The following is a 27,552-nucleotide window of genomic DNA, read 5'->3' on the forward strand; positions in this document are numbered from 1 at the left end:
TAGGGTGCTCTTGACATAGGAAAAAACATGTCTTAACATGTTCTTAAAGCCTTCCAGCCTTCCAGGTCTTTTTCTGCAACAGCAGGACATTAGTTTAGCAGCTCTTTAGTTTATCTACAATTTTCCACCTGATATTTAAGATGCACTAAACCTTATAGAGAGGAAGTTAACTGTGCTAAGAATGCTGCATTTGTGTTATGTTTTGGACAAGATTGAGAGGATGTAAGGGTATCTTCGCAAATTTAAATTACATAGTTTTATTCCTGGTTAAACAAGCCAGATGCTTACAGCATGCCTGTCAAATGTATGAAGAAATTTTCAAGAGCTCTTTAGCAGAGGTGAAAACTTCAGTTACAGCTGTTGTGTGTGGCAGAAGCTGTCCTAAGGTTATGCACAGATTCACCTGATGTATTGATCTGAATGTGACTTGGCAAAAGCTCACACCAGAAGTCAAAAGGATTTGAGTCTTGTGAATAAAATGCTCGCTGCCAACCGGGCTCCTTACTTGTAGCAGTCATGACGCAGGTGGGTGATGAAATCCACCCTCTGCTAGCCAGAGGGCAGGAAGCAGAGAGCAGGATGGCAGCCAGCAGCTTGCTCTCTTTCCTGTGTGCAGCTTGTCCCACTTCAACCTCTGACTCTGGTGAAGGGGAACGAGCCAGACCCCTCCCAGTCTCCTGCTCCAGCCCTCTGCTCTTTCCGAGGCAAAGTTTTCCATGACATGGTACTTTTGCACTTGTGGATTGCAAAGCAGGAACAAAGTCAGGTGACATCTACCCCTGTACTAGAGGCCTCTGCAAGCCCTAGGCACTTATTTTGAAGTGGTTGATTCATGTGGTAGCAGGTAGAGTTCTGTACTGCAATTCCTCACTGCTCCATGGCACAGTATATAACCATCTCACTTCCCTCTCAGTCCCACCTTTTCCATTCAGTTACTCCAGCATGTTTTTGGAGAAATGCAAGTATTCAGTCATTGAAACATGAACATCTCAAAACTGTGTTTGCAGGGGCAATGTGGTAAAACAACATTCCTGGCCAAATTTACTTCTCCCCCGGTTCTCATTTCGAGAGGTGAACCTCACAATTCTGATTGGAAAGGTCAGACTGGGTAAGTTTTTATAGAGTTTGCCTCACCAGAAAGATTCCTGAGGTTGTTGTCTTCACTGTTAATGTCAGAAGCAAGTGCTTAATTGAGTACTTGATGATGTAAAATGTATTGTTTCTTTACACTCACATTTGTTAGATGGCTTGACATAAAAGGTGTAACGTTCTACTTCCACCTAAATTCCTTGACTTGAATAGTTATCAGCAGCAGAACTGCACAGGAGAGCACATGTTATGAGAACAATACCTCCATTATGACCTACTAACATTGTAATCTAATTTGAGTTTAAAGAAAGACCTACACATTAACATCAAGTACAGTAGGATAGCTGAATGCATTTTTATGGTACAGAAACACTGATCTCTGGCAGAAGGTCAGAGTATTTATGTTTCAGGTATTTATGTTTCAGTGTTATTTACTTTGCCATTTCTAACTGGTACAATATTTCGGTTGAATTAATATTTGTCACCTTAGACACTCTTTGTTTTATTTAGTTTTTGTTTGTTTTGGTTTGTTTGTTTTGTTATTTAAACGTTGAAAGGTTTGAAAAACATAAGATGTTGAAAAGATTTTGTTAATTAAGGAATAATTCCTTATTTGGAACCGAAATTGTGCATTGAAACACTGAGGATACGAAGGAGCCTTAATTTACTCATAATGGCCTAGATTAAGGATAATGTTGTAACTGCAGTGATCAGTCATGGCCTATATCAGAAGCTCAGAAGCTTGTAGTCTCTAATGTATTTCCCATCAGGGCAGGGATGGGAGCTGGGGTGCTCTGTTACCTTAGCTTTACAGGCTGAGGGAGCCCAAAGCACAAGAGGTTCAATAACCTTCCCAATGTCATGGCAGGACCTCTGTGACAGAGCAAAGAATTTGGGTAGCAGCAGTTGAGATCCTTTCTCTCTGAGTGATACAGCTGGAGCCCTGTAAAGAGCTGGTGCATGTTCCCATACGGACTAGATTAGTTAGCAGCACTGCATATTATAAACATGGCCACAAGCTATTTTTTTTCTAATGCAGTATGCTGCACTGGTGTAACGTGTAACAAAGTCACATTAGCAGGAATTTCTTAACATCAAATGCAGCTAAACTGCAAATCTTGCAAGAATGCGTTTGTTTACATGTAAGCCCAGCTCTTGCCCTCCGTGGAGATGATGGAAATCCCCCCATTTATATAGTGGGTTCTTCACTGTGCTCAGATTTCCCTCTGTTCCTGTCAAAGACATCTCCTGGAGGCGTATTTAAGTGAGTCAGGATAAAGATACCTAGGGGGAGTTTAAAGTATCGAGTTTAGCTTGCTTGTTTTAACTCTCACTACAAGCACGTATGCTCCTGGGTCACGTAGGCAGTTTAAAAGCACTCCTTGCTCTTTCTTATGCAAATCTGAATACTGGTCCTTGAGCCAGATCTCAGTTATGTATACGATGTGGCAGCTGGTACTTGCTCCCATTCCCAGAGGGGAAAAATATTGACTGTTTATTTTTTGCTGTTGGATTTTGGGTAACTGAGCTGTTTCCTTCAGTGCAGGCAAACTTCAGCCATTAACTAGAGCAGCTTAACTAAATAATTTGAAAGTTTCTGCTTTCATTTTGCTAGTTGTGTTGCTTAAATACATATTTTTTGGTGCCAATAGAGTTTTTCCACCTGTTTAATAACACATAAATAATGGTATCTTTTTTAATCGAAGTTTGTTTTCACAGTGTCAAGCTTGTGAATCACATTTCCAAATTCCAATTTAAATAAGGTATTATGAATACCGAGAAGGCTGCAAGACACATAATGGCAAATAATGCAGACGATTTCTAAAAAAATGAAGCAACTGCTTGTGACCCAGTATATGTGAAATTAAATAAGTCCTAACTGGCCTTTCTTAACATTAGATAGATGTTGCACAATAAAGGCACAGAATTATATCATAACTTATTCAGAAAAATCTCTGAATTTCTTTTTGACATATTACATGTGTTAGCTGTACAGGCTTACTTTTCAAAGGAAATTTCAACATTAATCTAGCATGCATTTATTTTCCAGACACACCTAAGTTGTCAGAATAGCTGCCTAACATCCCTATTCCCCACTTGAAATACCGCATTTTGATTTCTGCCTGACTTACACAATAGTAGACCTATTTCTCCCTCCCATTCCTGTTATGACGTTTAGATTGCTTGCTCCTGCTGGAAGTACTCTCTAACATTTAATTACAGCTGCCATTTTCTGCTCTATACTTTGTATAGTCTTTTATTCTTATGTATAGACAGAGAATCGTCTTGCTTTTCAGTTTCTTTTTTTACATTTATTTTGTGTTCTGTTTGCATAACCTTACATGTTTTCAGATATGTAGAGCTTTAGGGATCCAGCTTTGTCAATAGGTCTTGGAGAGGAGAGAAAAAGGGGGGGGAGTGAAAGAGCTGAGTTAAGTTCCAGTTGTATTAATAAAATAATGTAAGTAGTAAAAATACTTTCCTTTGTGTCAGTGGGGGTGTGGTAAATAATTGCAACAGCCCAGCTGAAGTGTGCAGTAAGAACTGGGTTAAACCAATGATGGCCAAGTTAGAAAATATATTAGACTCTATTTATGTTGAACTGTGATTGAAGTAATGTGAACTAAAACACTCATTAACTATATTACATGGTCATAATTTGTATAGGTTTATTGATTGTCTTAAAAATAAAATCTTAGCTGAACAGGACTTTCATAATGCATGTTTTCTTGAAAAAAAAATATGGCCAGACTTTAGCTTTGTGAGACATAGCAGTTACAAACTGGAAGAGACATCATCATGCCTTGTATGCCTTGCAAAACAATGGTAATAACAGGGATATTCCTCAAACCACATGGAAATGGGTGGTCCCTGCAGCAAGGAATAGGCAAATTGATCCTATGCTCTATTGGGAGTAACCAATGCCAGTATACATTGCATATATGTTGAAATCTAGAACAGAGGTTTTGCAGATACTGAGATCTTGTGGAGAGAAGCTGTAGCCTGCAGTCTGATGACACCGTGAATATGTCTCTGTGGTTGGCTGAGCTCATGCACGAATGCCCTCTGCATGTGTGCTTGGCTTCCTGGACACCAGCCAGCTCCAGCTCAAAAGCATGCTTGTGAAGCCCAGCCCAGATCAGTCAACCTCTGCATATAGCTTATTAGCTTGGGCTCAGTGTCACCCCAGCAAGGTCACAAGGGTTTTCAGTTCGGCGCTGGCTAGAGGCCCATTAGATTGGTGTGCAGGCAAAGGGAGCTCCTGTGTACTTTTTGCAGCTCATTTATCCACATCCCGTAAGAGCTTATGAGGATCAGCAGTAACACAGAGGTTAAGAGAAATGAATAGAATGCTCTGGAGCTCTTTTGAACAAAATTAATTAAGCAAGCTTGTACAATACTTGTAGACTGGGTCATTCATATACTTCTAAAAGCCATGGAAAGGAGGGTTAAAGGCTTTTACTTAAAGGCTGGCTAACTCACACTTAAAGTACTGCTATGCCAGCCTTGTCCTGCGTAGGGCTTGCAGGCACACCTGACCTGCAGGATAGCTTTACCCACTCGTGACTCAGCTGCAGTGCAGGCTGCCCCAGAAGAGATGACACCGTGCCTGTCCCTGTGCCTGACTGCTCCTCCCCATGGCTTCCCATTGCAAGCATGGGTTTTGTGCTCTTGGAGAACTGGGCTGGGGGACCACCTGTCTAAACCCCAGCTGTTTCCCTGTTGCTGGCATTCAGCTGAGCAGCTTCTGAGTTCCAGCCCCTCTGTGTGGCCACATGAGCAATGGCACAGGCACGAGAGGGAAAGTGGCTGTGGGCAGGAAGGAGAGGATGAAACCACTCATTCTAGTGCACCACTGACTTTCACCCTTCTGCCTCTACAGCCATCCCTGCATACTGCCTACCACTCTTAGAGTATGCCTCTGTGGCTCAACATCAAATTACACCCCTCCTGAGGTACATCATAGCTCAGGTGTTGTGGGCGCTGCTTCTGAATTCCAATCTGGCTTGATCCAGGCACTGATTTGCAAGAAATAGGAATAACCGGAGTCTAAGCTTAGGTGCCACTACAATTTATCCTGACAATATCTTTGTGGTGTTTCTTTGTTGGCCTTTTTTTTTTTTTTTCTCTTGTATAATTACTTAGTTTTATGAACACATATGTTGGGAGTTTTTTTGCCTGATGTTACTTTTTCTGAAGTCCTGAAAGCTGTATTAGGCCCATCATAGGAACTGAACTTCGAGTTATGTGATATTGAGTGTGAAATCTTTTGTAGGGAAATAGCCTTGATATTTCCTAGATGTAGTAGCAGGAAAGGTTTGGTTTTTTCCAAATCATATTAAAAAAAATTAAAAAGTGAAGTGTATCAGAGAATCAACTTTTAAGACCTGTTGTTGCAGAAAAGAGTAAAAGAAAGACTCACTAATGGGAAACAGCTCCACATTTTGCAGCTTTCATGTGTCATCAGTGCCTTTTCTGAAAGTGTTATGCTTTGATAAATACTGACTGGTGGAAGTTGAAGGTGAGGAAGTATATAATAACTTGATTTTATTTTGATGGATGGTCTTTCAAAAGCAGGCACAGCCTTAATGGCAAACTATGATCATGGTATCTTAGTAGCTGGAAAATAAAGTCTATTCTCCAGTGTAAGATAATATGCTGAACACACTATGACAGGCATTTAAGGCACTGTGTATGGTTACTGTCACAGTTACGCTGTGGAATAGTATTTAGTTCTTCAGTAAGAAGTATCCCTTGAGAAATAGAGGTGAAGCAAGACTAGAATTCACATAGTTTTGAGTTACACATTTTTCTATATATAGAGTGCCTATTAAAATGAAGAAATAGAGCAGCTATTAAATCTGCCATGGATTTCAGTGGGAACCGAAGTGGGTCATAGGTCTGCATAGAAACTCAAAAAATAATGAAATGCTATGCATGGGAGTGCCTGCACCATGCCCTAGATTCTTCCATCAGGTTTTGGACTGTTCTTTTTCCACACAGTGCTGCAATGACTCTTGATCTACTCATGTTCATATTTATAATGTGTTTCAACAAAAAGGTATGATTAGCCTTGTGTTCTGGATATTGGCTTGTCTCTGGGGGTAACTTTTTTCAGCTCTTATTATTTATGTCTTACCCACAAGCACAGAAGCTGCATAGTAAACAACCTCACTGACAAGAAGGCCACCTTATATCACTGTGGCATAGTGGAGGAGGCAAGAGATGCACTTGAGTTCTGTCAAATTATGTTTACAACTTTTGAATTATCAAGGTTCTTTATGTTGGCAGTGTAGTGTAAGAGTGCCAAGAAGAGACGGAGGACTTGGTGCCTATGCCTGCATCAGCAGAGGAGGAATGGGATAGGCAGCTGACCACAACAACCAAGTTACTGAAAGAATGAAGAGCAAAATGTTGACACACACCAAAGACAGGCAATGTCTATCTGGCAGTGAACCAGGTTTCCACCATTTTTCATGTGCTATACTCTGCCAGAGACATCTTTTACAAAGCAAAACTTGATGTCCAGTTCTGTACAGTCTGGTTTTGCTGCTCACTTAGGTGACAATCTATCATTACATCTGGATCAATGAATCATCCATAAATATTTTGTGTTTTAACCAGAAGCATGGATTCTGTTTCTTGTACGTACAGTCCACAAGCAAACTAAAATGGATTAAATAACTGAAATAACAACATATTTTCCACTATCTAAGAATGTTCCATTTTGGTTAAGACTGCTGGAAGTCATGAAAGCCTGTTACAGAACCTGAAAATACTCTAGCTACTATAGAATTTTTTAAATTTACACAGTACTCATGATCACATATACAAGTGACTGCTGTGTTAGCTTACTTGAGAAGGGCTATTTATAATCGAAGTAATATATGCCTAAAATTTCAGATTGTCAAAAAACCTCAAAAGAAAAATCAGTATTTTTGAAATATTACCTAGGTTATAGTATCGTAAACATAAAGACAGAGCAACATTAAATACTGCTTTGGAAGTGTAAGATCATATGGCTTGGCTTTGCAGGTCAGATTATTGATTCCAGTCATCATCATCAGTTGTAATAGTTATTATAGTTTTAAAAGACAGCTGCTCTTGTCTGCATCTAACCAACTGTGCAACAGGACTACATCACAGAGCAAATTCCTTCTATGAGTGATCAATCCATTTATGCCAGTAAATGAGATTTTACTGTCCTTATCTTGCTTCTTGTGTGAACAACTGGAAGGTCTCAATTTTCTTTTGTCTCTACTGAATAGCAGAGACCTGCTGGCATGAAACACATTGGTAGGAGAAAAATAAATGTAAAGCAATCTATCTTTAGTGCTGTTGTATCTAGATATGAACATAAACATATGACAAATAAGTGGCGTCTATTTCAGTCATACCTGATGCCACTGGCAGATTTTTAGCAATTTTTGAAATCTCCCACTCTGATCCTGCACTTCAGGCTGTATTCAACAGAGAAGCCAAGAAGCTTACATAACACTGACCCTCTCATCAACCCTTGAAAGCATTCACGAACACAAAAGTATGAAATATTCTTTCATTTAGATTTTTCAGTTCACAATGTATTTCCTTTTCTGCAGTCAGTTTCCTAGTGGTTTTTAATGGCTCAGAAGCTGTGGATATTTTCGCAAAGCTCATTCATAGGACAGTTGTACTGGACATTCCAATTGGTTTCTCTAACTATAGAAACGTGGTAGACTAGGTGAAAAAGTGGAAAAGTAATGATGGAAACAAGGCAATAGAAGCTCTCCTTTGTGTTTGAAGATGCAGTGTGCTACCTTCTTGGCAGTGTGTAGCCTGTTATTTGATATCTTAGCTTAATTAAACTCTGAAATCTCCTATATCCCATTTTTCAATTCCCTGTGATTTTTAATTTTGCTAAGGTCTGACAGGTGGAATTTTGCAGAGTTCACTGCAATGTAGGTTTTCCCTTTGCCCGCAGAGGATCTAGGACATGTTCTCATGGCAGTTATATGGTTTCTGTTGATCTAGGAACACTCCCCGTGTGTATTGTCTTTCAGCGTCAATGCCTTCCCTCCAAACCACCCCTCCACCTCATGAGGCCCGTGGGCTGGGAATGAGCAAGAGGTTGGGAGGTGACCAACTGGGATAGCAGATGCAAACTGATCACATGGATGTTCTCTCATACCATATGGCACTATGGTTAGCAATAAAAACTGAGGGAAAAGAGGAGGATACAGGGACACTCTCAGTTACGGCATTTGTCATCCCAAGCAATCATTATGAGTGCCAAGGCCCTGCACTGGACATGTGCCTGGTGATGGGAAGTAGTGAGTAAATTCCTTTTCTTGCTTTGCTTCCAGCTGCAACTTTTGCTTTGCTTACTAAACTGACTTTATCTTAACCCAGGTGCTTTTTCATCTTCCTTTTGTCCTTTCTCCTGCTGAGGAAGAGGACTGAGAGAGCAATCAGGTGGCAGCCAGCTGTTGTCAGTGCACCATCATTGTCTTACCTAAGACTGTACTTTACAATAAGACCAACATGACCTGTCTCAATAATCATGTTTGCCACGTCATTATACAAGACCATATTCCTGAAGGTTCTCAGGCATTAGGGTTAATTTTGTTCACTCAGAAAGTCATTACATGACTAGGTTCATTTCAGTGTAAAGCTTATCTGCATAGCCTGCATTTACAAAGAAATGCTACTTTTTCAATGGAGAGTGATCTGGGGTTTGCAAAATAAAAGATTAGGATTTGGCATACATTTAAGACAGTATCATTATTCAGGCTTTCCACAGATCATGTCTTCACAGTGATTCAAAGGTCCAGGAACTGTTAATATAGTTGATAATCAGGATGGTTGCTCACTCTCTACCAGCAGAAGAGATTATGTCAGTGTGAAACAAAGCTTCAGATGGTATTTCCTGCAAAAGGAACTGTGAAATTATGGTATTTCCTATAGGGAGCTGTGAAAGTCCATGAGAAGGGCATGGGGAATCACACAGAAGGAAAAATTAATTCGATGTGAGTAAGAACGGTTTCTCTAGTTTGTTGCAGGGAGGACAATATGTAAGAAAGTGAGGTAAAATACTGGTGGATGTTATGAATAAATGTAACTCTCCAGACAGCCCTTTCTTTGACAGTACAGTCCTGATTCCCTCAACCATATAAAATTATAATTAGTCATGTCCCCTACTCAGCACAGCTTGCTGAATAGGCTGTTTATATAAGATCCCTGTAGCAGACTTAGGAATCATGGCATAGGAACTGAATGCTAGTGTAAAAAATCAAACATTTTCCCATAAGAATCTGTAGCACTGCTAAATTCTTGGGGTCAAAACCAGCCATATAAAGATGAAAGAGTCATGTGCTGTTTCAAGCTACAACCTGGAGAATTTCTGCAGGTGAATATGGTATTTGTGCACATTGCACAAAAGATACTGCATCCACTAGACGATGCAGCAGGAAATCCTAACCCCACAGAAATTAGTGGAAGGCTTGGCACGCATTTGACAGAATCCTAAATTTATTAATTGTTATGGCAATTGTTATCAGCAACTGGTGGAGGAAGGGAGTGTGATCACTTTGAGGTCGGCCAACACGGTATGAGTACACACCCTTTTGCAGGGTGCCACAGACAGTGATACACAGCTGTTTCTTGTAAAAATGACAGCAAGAAGCCTCTTGCTTTAGGATGAACAGGTGGTAAGACTTTGTAGCTCAAGTTGGAGCCTCCAAATTGGAGCATGAAACCTTTGCCTGTAAAAAGCATATTTTGGAACATTTTCCCAGAGCTTATTAAGTATCAGAGCTGGATGTTTAGCTGGAAACAGACTTCTTGCATAGAAGCCTTCTTTGATATTTCTTGAGGAAATTTGTGGGGAGAACACTTAAAACCCAAAGCATTCAAGCGAGTCGCTTAACTTTTTTCCTGACTGAATGTATAATTCAAGCATGCAATGGCCATGCTCCTGTCTACAGTCACGAATCTTCCCGTTCTGCTTTTTTTCATAGAACCCCTTACACTGGGAACTGTGTGCAGCCACAGCACTGATGTGTGTTATGATAATACAAATAGTAAATACAGGAGTAATCAGCAGCAGATGGGATCTTCACACAGCTTTTGCTGAGGAGTCTGTAGGAACACCACCCCAGTTCACCAGGCCACACAACACAGGACAAGAGAGCACTCAGGGTTCTTATAATTGAAATTAACTGTATGTTGTTTCAATTAATTGTTCCAATTAGTCCCTTTTCAGTTATGCCTTTCTGTAACAGTGTCATCTGGGATGCTGTGAGAAATTGAAAATGCCCTAATGGTCAGAATGCTCATCAATTAAAGAATTTTCTAATTAGTTCCCAGAGAAGAATTTATTGTAAGAATGAAGAATTTTATAGGTGGAATGGGTGAGAAGTTGTTTTTATTACAAGACTAATTTTCCTCTCAGCAATAACATTATTTCTGTTGCCAAAAATAATTTTTAAAAAACCCTTGATAGAAAAGACAAGAAGGAGACGCCTGGTTTGTTTCTATGTAGCAAAGACTTGATCTTGTGAGCTGTCTTCCACAATAGTTTAGTAGCTAGGATGCAAACAACACAACAGCTCTAAATCACTGTTTTAGAAAAAAAAATCCAAAATAATCATGTGCATTCATACTACCAGAGATACTTTTTATGAAGTTGGATCAAGAGGTACTCTTCTGGATTTTCATTGAGACATTTCTTGAAAAATACTGGTTAAAAATGGATAAGTTTTAGATCTGATTAAAATAGTTTTTAATTTATATATTTTTTAAAATGGAAAACTGAAGTCTAAGGTGCAGTTTCAAAAGTTTATTTTCTTTTCCTCTAGTTTTTGTTTGCACTGGAAATTCAAACAGTACTGGGAACAGTTGCTAGCAGTTGTTTCCCCTGAGGCTGTAAATGTAAAAGGACAGAAAGCTCTGCCTTGAAGCATGGCCCAACAGATGCTTTCTGCCACAGCCTGTAAACATCTCCATATCCAGGTGTATCATACTGCCTTGATATGCTAACATTCAAGGAGACCAGGTTTTCAAATAGAATTTTAAGTATGGCGCACAGCCCACACCTTAATCCAGACCTCCAAAGCCTGAACACTAAGCAAAGGCCTTCAATTTGAGAGCTTATGCACAAATGGAGCTATTGGTGACTTTGTCTAGGGTTAGTCTGTGTGTGCAAGTACAGCTTGTGAATGATTGTACCTTCCTACATGACTTTCAGACAGGAGGGCTGCTCAGGAGTCTGTGAGGTTTTTTCTGCTTATCCTCCATTAGGAACGCTGAGACAGATCTCCAGAGTTATTTAGTTGTGGTGTTGCTTCGGCTGTGGTGATCCAAAGAAATTTTGTCACATAAAGGTGGCAAAAATTAGGGAAATGTGCCATCCTATCTGTGTACTTTATTATATTGTATGAACATAATAAGATGGCATATGACACCTTCAACAGCTGTTTTCATGTTCATTAAAGATATTTTAGCAACAGGAAGTTGCTAAACGCTGGTTCGTACTTGTTGGGGCCCTCCTCCCTGCTGTGGGGTCCTGGGAGAGGGACCCTGAGGGCACAGACATGGCGTTTCCCTGGCCCCTGGTCAGCCTCATTCCCCATTGGTTGTTTTGTGTTCCCGTGTGCGGGCAAGGACCCTCGGGTCCCATGATTGAGCAGCTCCTCGGCAGAGCCCCGGCCATGCAGCTGGAGAAATAAACATCTCTGAAACATCTATCAAGAATCGGTCCAGATATATTTCTTTCCACAGGCCTTATTGTTTGATACGCGTGTTGCAGTATCTGCACTGTAACAAATGGTGGAGAATTGCTGACAAGACGCCGATCCCTAAGGACAGAAAATTCATGAGTAGAAACCACTCTAGATCTCTCTCTTCTCACCTTGGTTTGGATATTCTCTCTGGACTATGGAAGAATCGTGGGAAATGTGGCTCTCTGAACCACAGAAAGAAATGTATCTAGAAGTTAAAAGAATCCTTGAACAACAAAACAAGAAAGTATTTGTTCCGGGAGATCTAGAACTTTTTTTTTAACTGGCTTTTCAAAAATTTCTTTTATATTTCTAGAGACTTACTTTTTGATATGAATCTTCCTGGAACTACTGGAATTAATAACAGGTGGTTTTGGTATGAGATCTGGGATGAAATAAGGGATCAAACAAAACATGCACTAGTGATAGAATCTCTCCATGCATCCCTTGTAATCAGCGAAGCTCTTGAGGAGCATTTGTATGGTCCCATTACCCCTAAAGCAAAGGATGGCCATAATCCCGTGGCTGAGACCGCGCGGCTGCCATCCCTGTGGCGCGTGACTGCAGCCGTGCCAGCGGAGGTGCCTGCGCTGGATGTGCCCGGCCCCCTCGGGAGCGCGCGCCTTATTGCAGACCCCATCCCTGTCTCGGGGTCCCCGGCCACTCAACCATGAGCGAGGGAGCGATGCCACAGGCGCCGCGGGTGTCATGGGCTCCCACGAACAGCCAGGAACCGGGGGTCGGCGTGGAAGCCCACTCTGAGCACACGGCTCGGAGAGCCCTGCGGAGGGAGAAGCAGCGGTTTCCACAGCAACACGAGAAACTGCGCAGCACCGAGACGAAACGAGGCCGCTCTCAAAGCAGCGTGGAGTTTGCGGAGCGGAACCGCTCACAGGGCATGAGGCTGGCGGTGATGGCAACGCGGGGCCGCACAGAGCCCGGACACGCGCCGGAGCAGCGCTGCTCGGAGAGCGCGGAGCAGCCGCAACGCGGGGGCCCGGCCGAGACATTGGAGTCAGCGAGGCAGCGGCCACGTGGGACCAGCAGCCACGACGAACACGCAAGCACGTGATAGGAGAAGTTGTAGCAACGAAAATCACAGGAGCTGTGAAATGGTACAATGTCAAAAACAACTATGGATTTATAAGATGAGATGATACAGGAGAAGATTTATTCATCCATAGAACTGCCATTAAAAGGAATAACCCTAAAAATTACCTGCAAAGTGTAGGAGATGGGGAAGTTGTACAATTTGATATAGTGCAAGGAAAGAAGGGTTTACAAGCAGCAAATGTTACTGGGCCTGGAGGTATTCCAGTCAAAGGCAGCCATTATGCGCAAAATTATAAACAGTATCCATCCCAGCAACTTCTCTACCCACAACCTACTTTCCCCTTTTATCCTATACCCAATATGAACTCTTTCATAAGTTTACCCCATCCCCAGTTTATTCCTAATCCGTTTTTTCACCCCATGGCTTCCCTATACAATTCCCTTTCCCTACAACTCCTCTCTGATGCTGAGGGGGGGATGAAAAGGGGGAGGGAAGAAATTAAACCCTCTCCTGCCTCAGTTTCCCCACAAAGCATGCTCAGAGAGTGTCTCCCTTCTGTCAGCCCTAAGATGTTCCAGAGAATTTGTTTGGACATTTAAAGCCTCAGGAGGGTGGCTTGTTTTGTTTTGAAACTGTTCTTGTTATGTTTATCCAGTTGTTTTCAATGTTAAGGTTTAAATCTTTTTGTTAAAAATAAATGGGTGAAATGTTGGGGTCCCTCCCCCTGCCATGTAGTCCTGGGAGAGGGCCCCAGGAGGGGAGACACAGGGTTTCCCTGCCCCTGGTCAGCCTCGTTCCCCATTGGTTGTTTTGTGTTTCCTTGCGCGGGCAAGGACCCTCGGGTCCTGTGATTGCCGCAGTTCCTCAGCAGATCCCAGCCGTGAGGCTGGAGAAATAAACATCTCTGAAACATCTATCAAGAATCGGTCCAGATATATTTCTTTTCCACGGGCCTCGTTGTTTGATACGCGTGTTGCAGTATCCACACTGTAACACTTTTCCTGTCTCATTTCTGGTCTTAGCCTAAGAGAAAAACTTTACTGTAATCACCACAGATTTGAGCACTGGAATAATTTCTCTGTCTCTGTATGTATATATAGGCATATATATGTGTATAGGTATTGATGAACACACACATAAATATATATATACACACATCTATATATTATAGTTAAATTATAAACCAGCTTCCTTTGTAGTAGTCTTTGCTTATGATTTCCATGTCTGTGGAAAAAAAATCTGTGGGTAACCAGAATGCTGAATGAAGTGAGGCTCATAATTTCTCCATCCTAAATGTTGTTTACTGATACTTTTGGAACTTCTTAGTGGAAATAAGTTAAACAGCACCTGAAATAGTCCATTTTTGCATCTACCAAATTAATGGTCTTTGCCACAGCATTTAAATGGCATAAACTAAGTTTTTTTGCATGTCTCTGTACTGACAATATGATTGATTTAATAACTAACCTCTGATACAGCAGGAGATTTAAAATCAGCTTTTTATAGATTATCTACTAAATAAAATACTTTTACAGGAAACTTCTAACATGTCTTATTCAAACACTTGTTTCCTCTTATTCATTCAGTTGAAAAGAATTGAGCTGAGTTAATTGTGGCAATAAACTTCAGAGTACTGTTTCTAGGTACCTTAGTATATTTACTTATATTGGGATCATTTTTATTCTTTTTATTCTTATAAATACTAAAATCCTCCATTTCATGTATGGAGAGGATTAAGAGCTAGAAAACAAGATGACTCTCAAAATAAATTTGGTTTGTGCTAAACTCAGGGATACAGCCATTGAACTGTTTGGGATGAATTGTGAAGTGCCTGCAGGAATTGACCAGGACATGCCAAGCAGGCTATGTACTGGTTCAAACATCCATGAACTGAGATATTAAAGACCCTCTACAGACAACCCTTAGAGAACACAACATCTTGGGACCACCAGATTAGACTAATGATATATGTGTACTCTTGAAGGCATTTTCTATGGGTTTCTTGTGGAAGAGCTCTTGTTCAAAAGAGAGGGCACAAGTGAGCACACTCTTCATTCATCCACTGCTGTGGGTATTTCATGCAATTCCAGAAACCAGTGTTCAATGTGTGAAATGTCAAGTGATGGTAATGTGCTTTAATAGTCACTAATGTCTCAATGGGAAGCATAAGCCAAGACTAAAAATGTGTTATTTAACCAATAGTCTCAAGATATTCACCATTACAATATGATGTAATGATCATAGTGATCATAATGATCACTACGACATAGTCTAACACTATGTCTAATATTGCCAGTCTCAACTAAAAAAAGGAGAGAAGTTGACTTCTCCACCTCTTTTTCCAAGGCAGAACTTTCAACAAGTCTCCTTCTCTTGGCTCAAACCTTGCCTATCTCACATCAGCTGTTATTGCTATTATTATTACTGCCACCACCATCATCATCATCATCTTCATCACCACTAGCAAACAAAACTCCATCATATAGACGGGGTACTTATGGCTATTTTCATGAGGATTTTGAGACAGATGTTACATGCAATGTGCTGCAGACTTTATCTCAAATTGCTGTTTCAAATGTCTTTTTTTAAGGACCACTTGTTAAGGATGCCAATGGTAGGAGAACAAAAATCAAAGACTACTTCTGTGTTATAGGAGGGATACTTAGACAGGCACTGGAGACTCTCTGAAAAGCAGTAGCCAAGTAAGTGTAAGCCTGTAAGGCAACAGTGCTAATGACACACATCACTTTCAGCACTGTAGAAAAGTGTGACATAAGATACAGCCTGTGTGTTTCTGAGTGGAGCTAGCTATAAAATAATACGGTCTTCAAGCAACTCCAAACTATTCACTCCTAGATTCTCAGACTAGATTCTGGACTTCCTTGACCTGAGATGAGAGGAGACTCCAAAACCAAGACAGCAACCATTGCTCTCATGGTTAACAGCTGCTAATGAGTTGTGAGGACACTCTATTCAAACAGCTCTCAAAGAAAACCAGAGAGCTAACAACAGAGTCTAAAACCAGTGTAAAACTAACATCTTAGGCTTTATTATAATCTTCACCAAATCTTTGAAATATCGATTACAGAATCTGTCTCTTGCACTGTACTTAATTACTAAAGCCATCACACATTCCTCAGTTCTAGTCATGGTTGTATGGAATTGGCCAGGAACTGATTATAAAAATATCTTTCTCTTTTAACTATAAAATTTTTATCTTCTAAGATGATGAACTTCAAGCCTTCAGCGTTAGGAGCTACAAGTTATTAACTTCGGGGAAGATTATTTAAAATGTGTGGTGGAAAAGGACAATGCCAAGATAGAAATTGAACAGGCCTGCAGCCAAAGGCCATGACGTAGCATTATCAGGACAGGAGACCATTGAACAAGAATGCACCTGAATGATACAGAGCTGGCACTGAAATGATGCTACTGAAAGTGAAAAAGCATTAGGGCCTTTGCCAAGAGCTAAGAATAACTCCACCAGGATACTAGGTGGGGGAGTACGGCGGGAGGGCATTTATCCTGCTTCTCCTCCTGGGTATGCCGAGGAAAGCACAGCTGCATCTGGGTCTTCTCTGCTTAAGTCTGCAGATTAACTGATTAGTGTACTTGAGAATAAGACAACAGTTAAGTTTATTGACATACTTTGAAAAGACACCTTGTATCTTCAAATCTTCATCTGGGGCACTTTTGATGTGATGTGATATGCAATCTATTTTGTGAGGGGCCAGTCTGTTAAAGCCATCACAGACAATGATTAGTGCTAGTGTGGGCCAAAATATAGTTACTCAGTTTCCATTTTGTAAGGTTTACATTACATAGGTAGCATGTAATGTAATTCTAACTGATAGGAAAAATTAATTAGTAATTAATTAAACACCTCTCTGGAACAAACGGACTTATGGGCATTCCCAAAACATATGGTACAAATTAGTGCTGATCAAGTCATAGTGGCTGCATTTACCTCATGTACTGGAACTTCCAATCAATCAGGGCATGACCCAGTGCCCACAGTACACAGCTTTTCCTACTAGCTATCTTCAAAGGATATCCATAAAGCTGCTGAGAATGCTGTCAAGAGTGACTGATGAACCTTACTAGATTCTTGCACTTCTAGGACTTTGTGTTCAATTCTCTAGCTACAGACCTTAGGGATGCAAAGAATTTTGGAGCCAGCAGTTTTTCTGGATCTGAGCCAGACAGCTTCAAGGCCCATATTGATAGGAGAAGCTACTCAGTGAACTCCTGTTTTTAGACTTAATTATCCTTCCTGCACTGCTGCAAACAGCAGTGTTGTTGCCAGTGCTTTAAGCAGCCAGGATTCTAAGCCCACTAGTTTATAATATTGCTGAGACCTCTCCAGCCATTCAAGTTCTCTTCGGATTTAAAATGCAGCTGACTGGTGAGGCTTGTTTGCTTAAGAATAGTGACAATGGTAGTCACAACTCCTTCGTTGAGAAAAAATGTAGCCTGTGTAGAGGGATTTGATTCTGCTTAGGAAAGAACCTTTCTGATTTCAGTAACAGAAAGGAATATAAACAAAGAGAGTGTCAAAATAAACAGAAGTCTAGGAATAGCCTCTGCTATTACTTAGCTTTTTACTTCTGGAAAGACAGAGAGGTGGTGCTTACTACTTAGTGAAGGGTGTCTCCCCGCAGCTGAATGAAGGTGCTGTTACAGTGTGGTGCTGGTTTATCTATGCCGAATAGTTTAAGATAGCATAGATAAAAAAGAAAGCATGGCATACCCAGTGGCTCACACTCTCCAGTGACCCAGCAACTCAACTTCAACTGTTCAGAGAACTGGGCTGTGCATTCTCTTGAAGCTGTAGCCTGTTGAGTTGCTTGTTAACTGTGTAATAGCACTAGCTAGCTCTAAATGTTCTAAATTTCCTTTAGGAATTCGATAACGACATATCTGAGGTTTGAATGTCCTTGTGGAGGGACCACAACTCAGCTACATCTAGCAGGCTCTGCTTTGCTTCTTGTTTAGCTAAATTAATTTGTTAGGCAGACAATTTGTCAAATTGCTATTGTTTGTTGGGTATTTGTGACTACACACAAGATGTACCTTAAAGTCCACTTCCTCGTAATTAAATTGAAGGATCAAAATTATTTATACTGAACTCCAAAGCATGTGGTGGGGGAAACAGTAGATTCAGTGCATTTCATGATTATTTTGAACCCCAACAACACAATTCTCTTCTTATAATACACTTTAACTTGAAACATCTCATAATCACCATCTTCTCCTATCTCCTTCCCCCATAGCTCTAGTCTTCACAACATATGGCATTGCACCCCTTACTTCCAGCCCCTGAAATCCTCCACATAGACCAAGCAGAAGCCTGGGTACAGCGGAAGGCTTTGCTGCTCACTTGTGGCATGTCATGGTGTGGAACAAGTATCTCCATTTAGTAATATCCGCTGTTGACTTGCTGCAGGGTTTTTATCTTGCTTCTGAAATGTGCAAAGAACATTCACAGGACAGACGTCTAAAACAATTGAAATAGCGAGAGAGAAAGAAGAGGAAAACCAGAAAAGACCATAGGTTACTTACATAAATGGGAATTTTAAAGGCAACAGAAGAAAGTAGTCAGGTAAATTAAAAAAAAAAATAGGATGAAAAAGAAATTATGTAAGATAACATACTTGGGTAGCAAAGACTATGTTGTTGGAAGTGTTACCTTAAGTCTATGTAAGTGATACCTTTAGCAAGAATGAGACTTAAGAGATGCTTTTGCAAATTCTTAATTTCATCTGAAGCGCAAGATGTGTTTTGAAACCAAACTGGCTTTCTGGACCTGAAGAGATATAGGTTATCTACTTGGAAACCATCCACAACACCTTTAAAGATGATGTTCTCAACTTGTGGTCACAAATATGTGTTTTTTCACCCAGTGAAAACCATATACTTCAGTGTGTATGAAGCCAATTCACACACAGAGTTGAGAGATAGTTAATTTCATGTCTATGCAGAGATGGGTGCTAGGTGGTAAATCCACAAAGCTAGCACACCTTCAGCATAACTTTTAAAATAAAAAACTGGCATTTCCCATTTATGTAACAACCTAAAGCTGTAGTCCTTGGCTTTGCATTCCCCAGTCTCTCTTTGACACCATGCATACATGTTACATGGCACATGCTCCACAAGGAAGAGGCTTATATAAGTAACGGGCAAACATAACCTGTGGGCAGATGTTTTACTGTGTTAGCGACTAAGATTAGCACAAAGTTCAATCAAAGTTATTATTTAGCTTTATAAGTAGTTTGTTTTTTTCAACAGTTTGACTTACAGTGTCCTGTTCTTACTTCTTGAGTCAGGCTCCTTGATTCCTGTGGGCTTGGTTCTTCCTTCTTTCTTAATAACATGAGGGAATAACCTCTTTTATTTATCCCGTACTATACTTCAGTAAATTTGTAACCATCTCATGATATTTTATTTCAACAAGCTTTTGTATTACTCTGCCTCATGCCCTTATAATGCACTTTATAATGCACTTACAATGTGTTTCATCCTTGCAAACAAGAAGGTGTCCAATGTAGCCAAGGTAGATGACTTTTATGCATAAACTTCTGACCCCATTATAAATTGTGCAGCTAGTGGAGATCCTGGAGTTTCTTCCAAAGAAACCAGCAAATCTATTGCATGGGGCCAACAGCTCAGGACTAGTCATAGGCAGGTCCTGTCAGATGCTGAGTGCTCTTACCTGGCACATCTCAGCATCCATCAGCTGGCACTGGGTTATGTGGGAGAAGAGCTCTGGCCCCACTTCAGGCTGCTACTTTCCTACCTGTGGAAATTTCCACTGGAGTTCTCTCATGTCCCTAGTGCAGAATAATTCCCTTTCCAAGTTCAGAGGTGCCTGCCATTGTGTGGACAAACACATACAAACTTTGGAAAAGTCTATGCAGTCTCTGACGATGAGATCCTGTTCATTTTTACAGAATAATTCCAGCACCATGAGAGCAGAGAAGGTTTTTTTATTAATTTCTAAAAAACTCCTAAAAACTGTGAACTCTTAATTTAACTGTATTTTTGTAGTGCCTTATTCTAGACCTGGATCCTCTCACTTGAGCATCTCTTGGTTTTGGCTGTCATGTGCCTGCGTGGAGTTGCATTGCTCCAGGGATGTCTCTAGGTAGATGGTGGGCTGAAAACTGGCTTTTTAGGCATATTGACTGTTGACAAATTGTTTGGCCCACACATTATCTGTGTGGAGTACAAGGACTAAAGCTGTAATCTATTCTGAAAAATACTGGCGTTCAGTGGATAAAACTGAGCAGAGCCTTCACTTGCTCTTGTCACAGCCCGAGAAACAGAAGTTTGGTGCAGTCTGCATCCAGCCTTTGATAGAGGGAATTAGAATAATTCAGCTCAGAAGTGATCGTGCCTGGGTCATTGTGACCACTGCTTATCTAGGGAGAAGGGGTGACTCCTGCTCAGCTGGAGGTGATAAAAAGCCTTCTTCCAGGCTTATTACAAATATCCTGAGGGCTTAACTTGATGCACTCGAACTCTGTGAGATGCTGTATGGAGGATAAGGCCAGTTGTTCAACTACGTCTTCAAAGGATTTCTACTCCCTAATCAGCACTAACTCAGCCATACTGGCTCCTCTTGAAATCCTCCTTAGGGGCATGCTGATACCCTGAGGGACATCACTGGTCATGAACAGGCTTTTAGTGTTTGCTGGCAGTAGCCATGGGTCCTGTTGAACTCCATTATTGAAAAGGCTGAAGCAATCCTGGCTGTGCTTCCTCTGGGACCTGTCTTTTGGTTCTTGTGCACAAGGACAGTATCTGCCTACATGACAGTTACACTGTATAAATCTGGGTTATATTCCCAGGCAAGCTGTTGGTCATCTGCACTGGGCTGAGAAGATAGTCACAGCCAGCAGCAAATTTATGTTCCCCTGAGGAAAGGAGGAGAACTAAGGCTATTAAGGCCTGACTCACTCCTGTTGTGGCTCCTCCAGGGGATGAGCATCTTTTTTCCTACCCTGACACAGATTTTGAAAAACCACTAGTAAATCCAGTATTACAGGCTGTAAGATAAATTTCCAGGCTGTCAAGAGTGTGCAGGCTCCCTCACAACTCCCCTGAGGCGTCTTCTTCCATAAATGCTTGTCACTCACCATTCATCTTTGAGCCCACCAATAGCTGCTCTCCTTGGTCAACTTGTGGAGGTCCAGGGGAGTCCTATGTATATCCAGACCACTGTTATACTGCTATTGTTGCAATGTGTGTGGTGTCCATTGTTATCAGTCTCTATCACAGAATGTTGTTTTTCAGTGTGTATTTACTGGACAGCCATTTCCTCTGCTCAGAGAGGAACCATTTTCTGTCCTTAACCGAAGGCCAGGGAAAGAAAATAGTCAGCTCTCTACCAGTTCCCTTTTTCAGAGAGGATTTAGGAGGATAGAGCCAGGGTAGCTTTCTTCATCTCTAAGCACTAAGAGCTTTATTAGCCACCTTTGCAGCTGGACAAAGAGAACAGGCTTAAGTGTAGAAATTAAGCTATTTCTGTAACAAAACTGGGTTGCTAAATGTTTGCACCAAAAAAAAAAAAAAATTATAACCTCATGCAGCTAACCAACATAGCAAGGAGAATACCTTTTCAATGAAATACATCAAATTTAAATACATTTAACAAACCAATCAGTGTATTTTGAAAAAACACTCTCTATTCTTTCTGAGAGCACAGGATTCATTCATCATCCTCTAGGTGCTAATCGTGAACTGAAGATATGAAACAAATCTGGTCATATTAACAGTGTATTGGTTCGTGCAGTTCCAATATGCTTGGGAAAAGGGCATTGTTTTATTCTGCATACAGATGCTTCCTACAGCAGGCAGCAGAAACATCCTAACAGCATAGTGGGATTTTCCCGCAGGAAAATCTCCCAGGGTTTCAAAACCAGGCTTTTGCATTTTGCAGGTGTGGAAAAAATAACAAGAGCCAATTCTCACCTTAAAAGTGTTGGGAGGAGAAGAGGAGGAAATCAGACAGAATATTTTCCATTTGATGCTACAGTTAGCTGTAAATATATACTTAAGGTAGTATTTTTCCAGTTAAGCTCCACTAAAACTATATGGAATCTCCCTGTATGGAAAATAATGCCTGCTCTGTAAGATCTATTATGTATACAAAGAAAAATATTCTCAGTATAAAACAATTGGAATGACAGAGGGGTACATATGACAAGCAGTTGAGTTTTTGACATTCTTCCTTTAGTTCTACTTGCTGTATTTTTTAGAGAAGATGAGCTATTTTTTAATTCTCCATAATAACAATGCTTCTCCCCGTCAACAGGAGATATTTGATACAAAGAACCCATTGTATGGGTAATTAAGAAATATAAAAGTTAATAGAGATACTCTAACTCTGTTATAAGCATTTTTTTACAGATCTCTTATGGCTCTGAGTATGTTCAGTAGGACATCCATGTCAAGCCAAGACATGGTCTGGCTGGACTGATGTGGAAATCAGTTCAGAAACTGTTTTCTTCAGCTGATTATTTTGTAAAATACTCTCTGGTTGGAAGTCTTTGCTCAATCCTTGACACAGAGACAGGCATAAATGGGCATTTTATTATAGCTCAGGGAATGGGTTGTCTTTCTCTATTATGGTTGAATGAATGCATCTTTTTGCATGTGTTAGTGGATTACACCAATTTTAAAAAAACCAAACCTGTTTCATTGTTTATTTTTATCCCACTCAGAGTCTGATTGCTCTTAATAACACTGAGATTATAAAGAGGTGTTTGTACTGATGATCAAAGCACATTGGCATTGTGACATGTTTCCTATGCTGGAAAAAGGAAGGTGGAAAAAACCCCATACGGGTCTGAGAAAGATTTTTGTAAGATGTAGAAAAGGATACCTCCTTTCTGAGAGAAGGGAACCCTGCTGGTTGTTCTTGACAAGGTTGTTCTCTGTTCAGAGAGTTTATGTAAGTGTGCGTTTACGCTTGGCAAGGTAGGACATGGCAAACCACAAAAAACAAAGCAAGATTCTTTGTGAGCAAAGTCCTTTAAAGTATGTGAAGTTGATGGTATGGTACTGAATGCCATTTCTTGGGCTGAGTGAACTTTCTGCACTGAATAAAAAGTTTTCTTATTTCAATTGTTGTGTGTGCTAACTTTCTTGGTGGACAATATAGTTTTGAAGTGGAATCTTCAGTGATTTTTGAAGTACTTTTCAAAAGACTGATAACGTAGAATGATTAATTAGTCACAGTGGCTCTTGACATTTTGAGATAAATCTGGCCTACTTAACAAGATGACATGATGGAGGGACTACAGATTTGATTGAAGTAAGACTTAGGTCTATCAGGGATGAATAGGTCACTTGGTGATTATGTAAATGTTGCTTACTGATGTTTTCTGTGAGTAGCATGATATATCAGAGTGATGCATTCTACCAGAAATCTGAGGTGAGGGAGGAGGAAGAGTAAAGGGAGATGTCAGCTGCATAAAATAGATTACTTCTCTTGAAAAACTCTTGAATGACCAAGCTGAGTGACACAAGTTTAGCTGCAGCTACTAAAAAGGTGCCCAGTATCAAGTAGACCTCCTTCTGTAAGGGAAAGGAAAATACAGACCAAGTCCTAGTGTATGGAGTTTTTATGGTAATTTCCTCCCTCCCTACTGCCCTGTGAAGTCACGAAGTTGGTTTTTGAAAAGCGCACTGTGAAATGCCTGTTCTCCTCAGTCTTTGAAGATACTCCTGTTGCCCTCGTGCAGTTCACCCTGACCTAATGATCCAAACAGAATCCCCTATCACTGCACCAGCAGCGCTGCTCCCTGAGCCTGCCTTGGGACAGACAGCATGCTCTGCCATTAGATAGCAGACCCCAGGGCATTCATATCTTTTCATGGGGTCTCTTCATGAGGCTGGAGGAAAGCTGCACACCTGCTTCCAGACTCTGTGATCCACTTTTTCCGAGCCACCATCTTTATTCCCTCCACAGATACAGGCATTGCCTGTTTTATCTGGTAAAGCAGACTACTGCACTGACCAATTCCCTCCCTAAAGTAATTGCTTTTCAAGAAAACAGAGACAAATCAGCCGAGGTTGTGAAGATGTAGTGTTGAGTTGAACCACGTTTTACTGCCCTGGCAGCTCCCATTCAGCTGTAACATTATTAGATTGCAGCAGCTTTCTCCTACTCCAGGGAAGATTAATTTCCTGTGATTGAAGAACAACTGTATGGGAGTGGATGGGAGTCCTCATGGAGGGTGAAGGGTTAGTGAACTTAATTTATACTCTGAAGTGATGTACTGCTCCAGTCCTCGTGTGGCAAACCCACATCAAATGCCACAAAGGTTGAGTTTTTTGATTATTACTTTTGGTAGTGATGTACTTTTACAAGACAAACACGAACCCCTGTGTCACCTGCTTAATTTGGGTGCCTGTGCCAGACACTTAGTTACATCTCAGTTTTCACCTTTAATCCCTCTTCCCACTTCAAATCATTCATCAGGAGTCTGGAAGTAAGTCAGTTCTGAGCTGGCACAGGAATTTCTTTGGACATGAAAGCACATATTTTGAATGAAGAGCTTTGTATGACCTTCTCATCTGGGTCATTTTACTGTTCTACCCAGCTGCTGTTACATATCATGTCATAAATCGACTGTTCACTTGAGCCCCCAGCAGACTAATGGCAGAGCTATTAGGAACTATGGCAGTGTGCAGATCACAGACATGCAATTGTGCCCTTTGTTGTGTGACTAATTATTCTCTATTTTGCTGAGTTGAGCCACCAAAACAGAGGTTTCTCATCTTGGCACCTTTTTTTTCTTCTTTCTTTCTTTTTTTTTTTTTTTTTGTTTTTGTTTTGGTTTTTGTTTTGGTTTTTTTGTTTGTTTCTGGATCCCAGTCCTATGAAACTAGAAATTAGACCCACATAGTCCACATAAAGTAGTTAAGTAAAGAAAGCCTGCTGGCAGAAGGATCAGTGCTGCCATGCAAGGTATCCATCTTTCCTGGGAAACACTTATACATTCACAGATTCAAAACCCCTGCAGAAAATTCAGTGACATCATAAAGGCCTCAGGATCTCCTTTAGTGACTGCTCTATTTGATAAAATGTTTGTTTACTTGGTTTAATATCTCTAATTAGTCTGCATTGTCGCTCAACTGCCGAAGTAATTTGCATTATAATTGTTGTTTGAGATTGGTAACTGAATACATTTTCTTGAAGTATTACTACTCTTTATGCTTTGTTTTATGTCCACATTTCATGGGTCCTTGTGCAAAAATATTGGTTTTTTGATTGGGCTCAGCAGGTATTCCTGTGACCAGTCTGACCAGCTGTCTTCCTTCTCTTTCTTTTGTGTTCACAGATCAAATTTATCTCACTGAAGCAAATGCTACCGAGTGCTTGGTATTAATAATGCATTGAAAGCTGCAGCCACATGTGATGTTTTCTTCACTCTTGAGGAAAAGGATTATTGTAAGCCTTGAATGTTCCTTTCGTTGCTCCAGTCAGAGTAATCTTGAGGGCTCTCAAGGTACTCAAGGAAGGCTTACAGGAATGTAAGTGGGCTTTTCTGAAAGGAAAGAAACCATCCTACCTTTTCACTTTGTTCCAGAGGAGTGTGTCTCCTGCCATGGAAGAATGAAAGGTCTGGAATTACATGCTACCTAGTGGATTAAAAAAAGATACCGCTTTCAGTTAAATCCCTCAGGATTGTTTCCTCTTATGTCTTTTTACTTATCAGTTCCTTTTTCCCTGGCTCATACTTAAAGAAGTCAAAAGATGCAGGTGTTTGATCTCATCCTCAGAGTGGAGGTCAGTGAGGCTGTGAACATCTGTGTGATTGAGGCAACCAGATCTAAAGCCCTCTCCTGGGGTCCCAGAGCCCTTGGCACTGATCTGAGACCCTGCAGTCTGGGACCAAGAGTGAGGTGTCTGTGCTCCCCTTCAGTGCAAAGGGTGTAGATGTGCAGTGGTGCATACTCAGCTTGGAGCTGCAGGGAGACAGCAAGTAGGACATAGTACGGATGGGTATTTGAAATCCTATCCACCTCTGTTGCACCCAGCTTTACCAAATGGCTGAACAGCCTGTACAGCAAATGGAGGACCAATGCATTTGCCCTAGAATCTGTTCAAAGTGTCATGATTTTCTTTTCATACCATGTGAGTGGCACTGTTAGTTACAACAGGAAAGGCTGAGGGCATCTTCTCCCTCACTCGTACTAGACCAAACCTGTTAGTACTCTCTCCTGGCAGCAGAAGGATGTGGCTGTCAACTGGTATCGAGAAGAAATGAGCTCTTGGCCCTATGGAAATGCTGTAGTAGGATGCAATACGCCGCCAAATTGCGTATTTTTTTTTTCCATTCTCTCGGGCAGCACACCTATTCTTAAACCACCATGGTCACCCTCAAGGAGTTGCCCTGAAAGATTTTGAGCTACTTCCTTTACAACATGTGTTTCTGAATATGCGTTTTATTCAAACAAGATCTTACTGTATTTTCTGCTTTTCTTCTGTTGTTTTCTATTTAATTCTCTATGAATTAATAGATGTGATGACTACTAGTATCATCTGTTCATGGTCTTCCATCTCTTTCTCAGCCTATAGGCAAATACGCTACCAAGCTCTGGGTCTCACATGCTTCCTTGCTACAACTGTCTGTGTAGGTTCTCACGAGACAAATGCACCTACACAGGTCATTATCTTGGGCTTGCACTTCTTTTTTCAAATTGCAGTTTCACAGTGCTCACTTCCAAACCTGTGTCCATGTAGAGCGCTTCATAATTTCTGGCACAAAAAGAATGAAAACTTAAATGAGATCTGTTATGGCCAATGGAAGTCTATCGTAGATGGCAGATAGTGTGCAGAGTAACAGTTACTTGGTTTTAGTGGCACGAGGTGTTTTGGTAGATTAACACCTTCTCACATGACCTTGCAGATTCACCCTGCAGAAACTGGTAAGGCATTGGAATCCATATCAGAGGAGCAAATGGACCATTTGCTGATTTTATAAATCAGACATCAGAATCTCAGAAATGTCTACATCTGCATTCTGGGGAGACCTGCAGAAGTACACTGTGCTTCACACAGAAGAGAAAATTTTAATCAGTGACTGAGAGTCAGCAAATTCTTTTGAAGTTCAAATAAACCTTTATGCTCAATTTTTTACACTTGGTGTATTTATGGGCTGGTGTTTGACTAGGACACTTGTCTTGAGCATGATTTATTGGCTTTTGAAGTAATGAAATACCAGCCAAAAGAAATTTGAATCTATAGGTTTAGTGGGATTATTTCTTTTCCTGTTTTAATGGCATCTAGGACACCTACAACTCTATTGCACACAGTTTCTCATATATCCATTGATTAAAACCTGCTCCTGAACTCTCTACAGATTTAACTTGAGATCCTTCCTGCATCCCAATAGGAAGGTCTCTGAAACAGCCTGAATGTTCCCCATATTTTTGTTCTGAATGTTCCCCATGTCTTGTTCTGAATGTTTCCCATACCTTGTTTGTCTTTTCTAGTATATCTCCCCTAAGAATGAGGCCATTTGTCACTGTGTGTGATTTGTTCCAAAAGAGTGTGTCTTCTTCTTTTTCTTTTTTTTTTTTTTTCTTTTTCTTTTTTTTTTTTTGTGCTGCATGTACACACTCGGAGTATGTTACAGA

General features: G+C 40.7%; 1 long non-coding RNA gene across 1 annotated transcript in view; it reads left to right on the forward strand.

The window, feature by feature from the left end:
• LOC125320260 overlaps nt 1–27,045 on the forward strand; it is a 39,231-nt gene extending 12,186 nt beyond the window's left edge. Inside the window, exon 3 of the long non-coding RNA XR_007201062.1 lies at nt 25,251–27,045. This is a non-coding gene — a long non-coding RNA (uncharacterized LOC125320260). The remainder of the gene's footprint in view (nt 1–25,250) is intronic.
• Nucleotides 27,046–27,552: the final 507 nt, after the last annotated feature.

Source organism: Corvus hawaiiensis, chromosome Z (genome assembly GCF_020740725.1).
Source record: "Corvus hawaiiensis isolate bCorHaw1 chromosome Z, bCorHaw1.pri.cur, whole genome shotgun sequence".
NCBI classification, from domain to species: domain Eukaryota; kingdom Metazoa; phylum Chordata; class Aves; order Passeriformes; family Corvidae; genus Corvus; species Corvus hawaiiensis.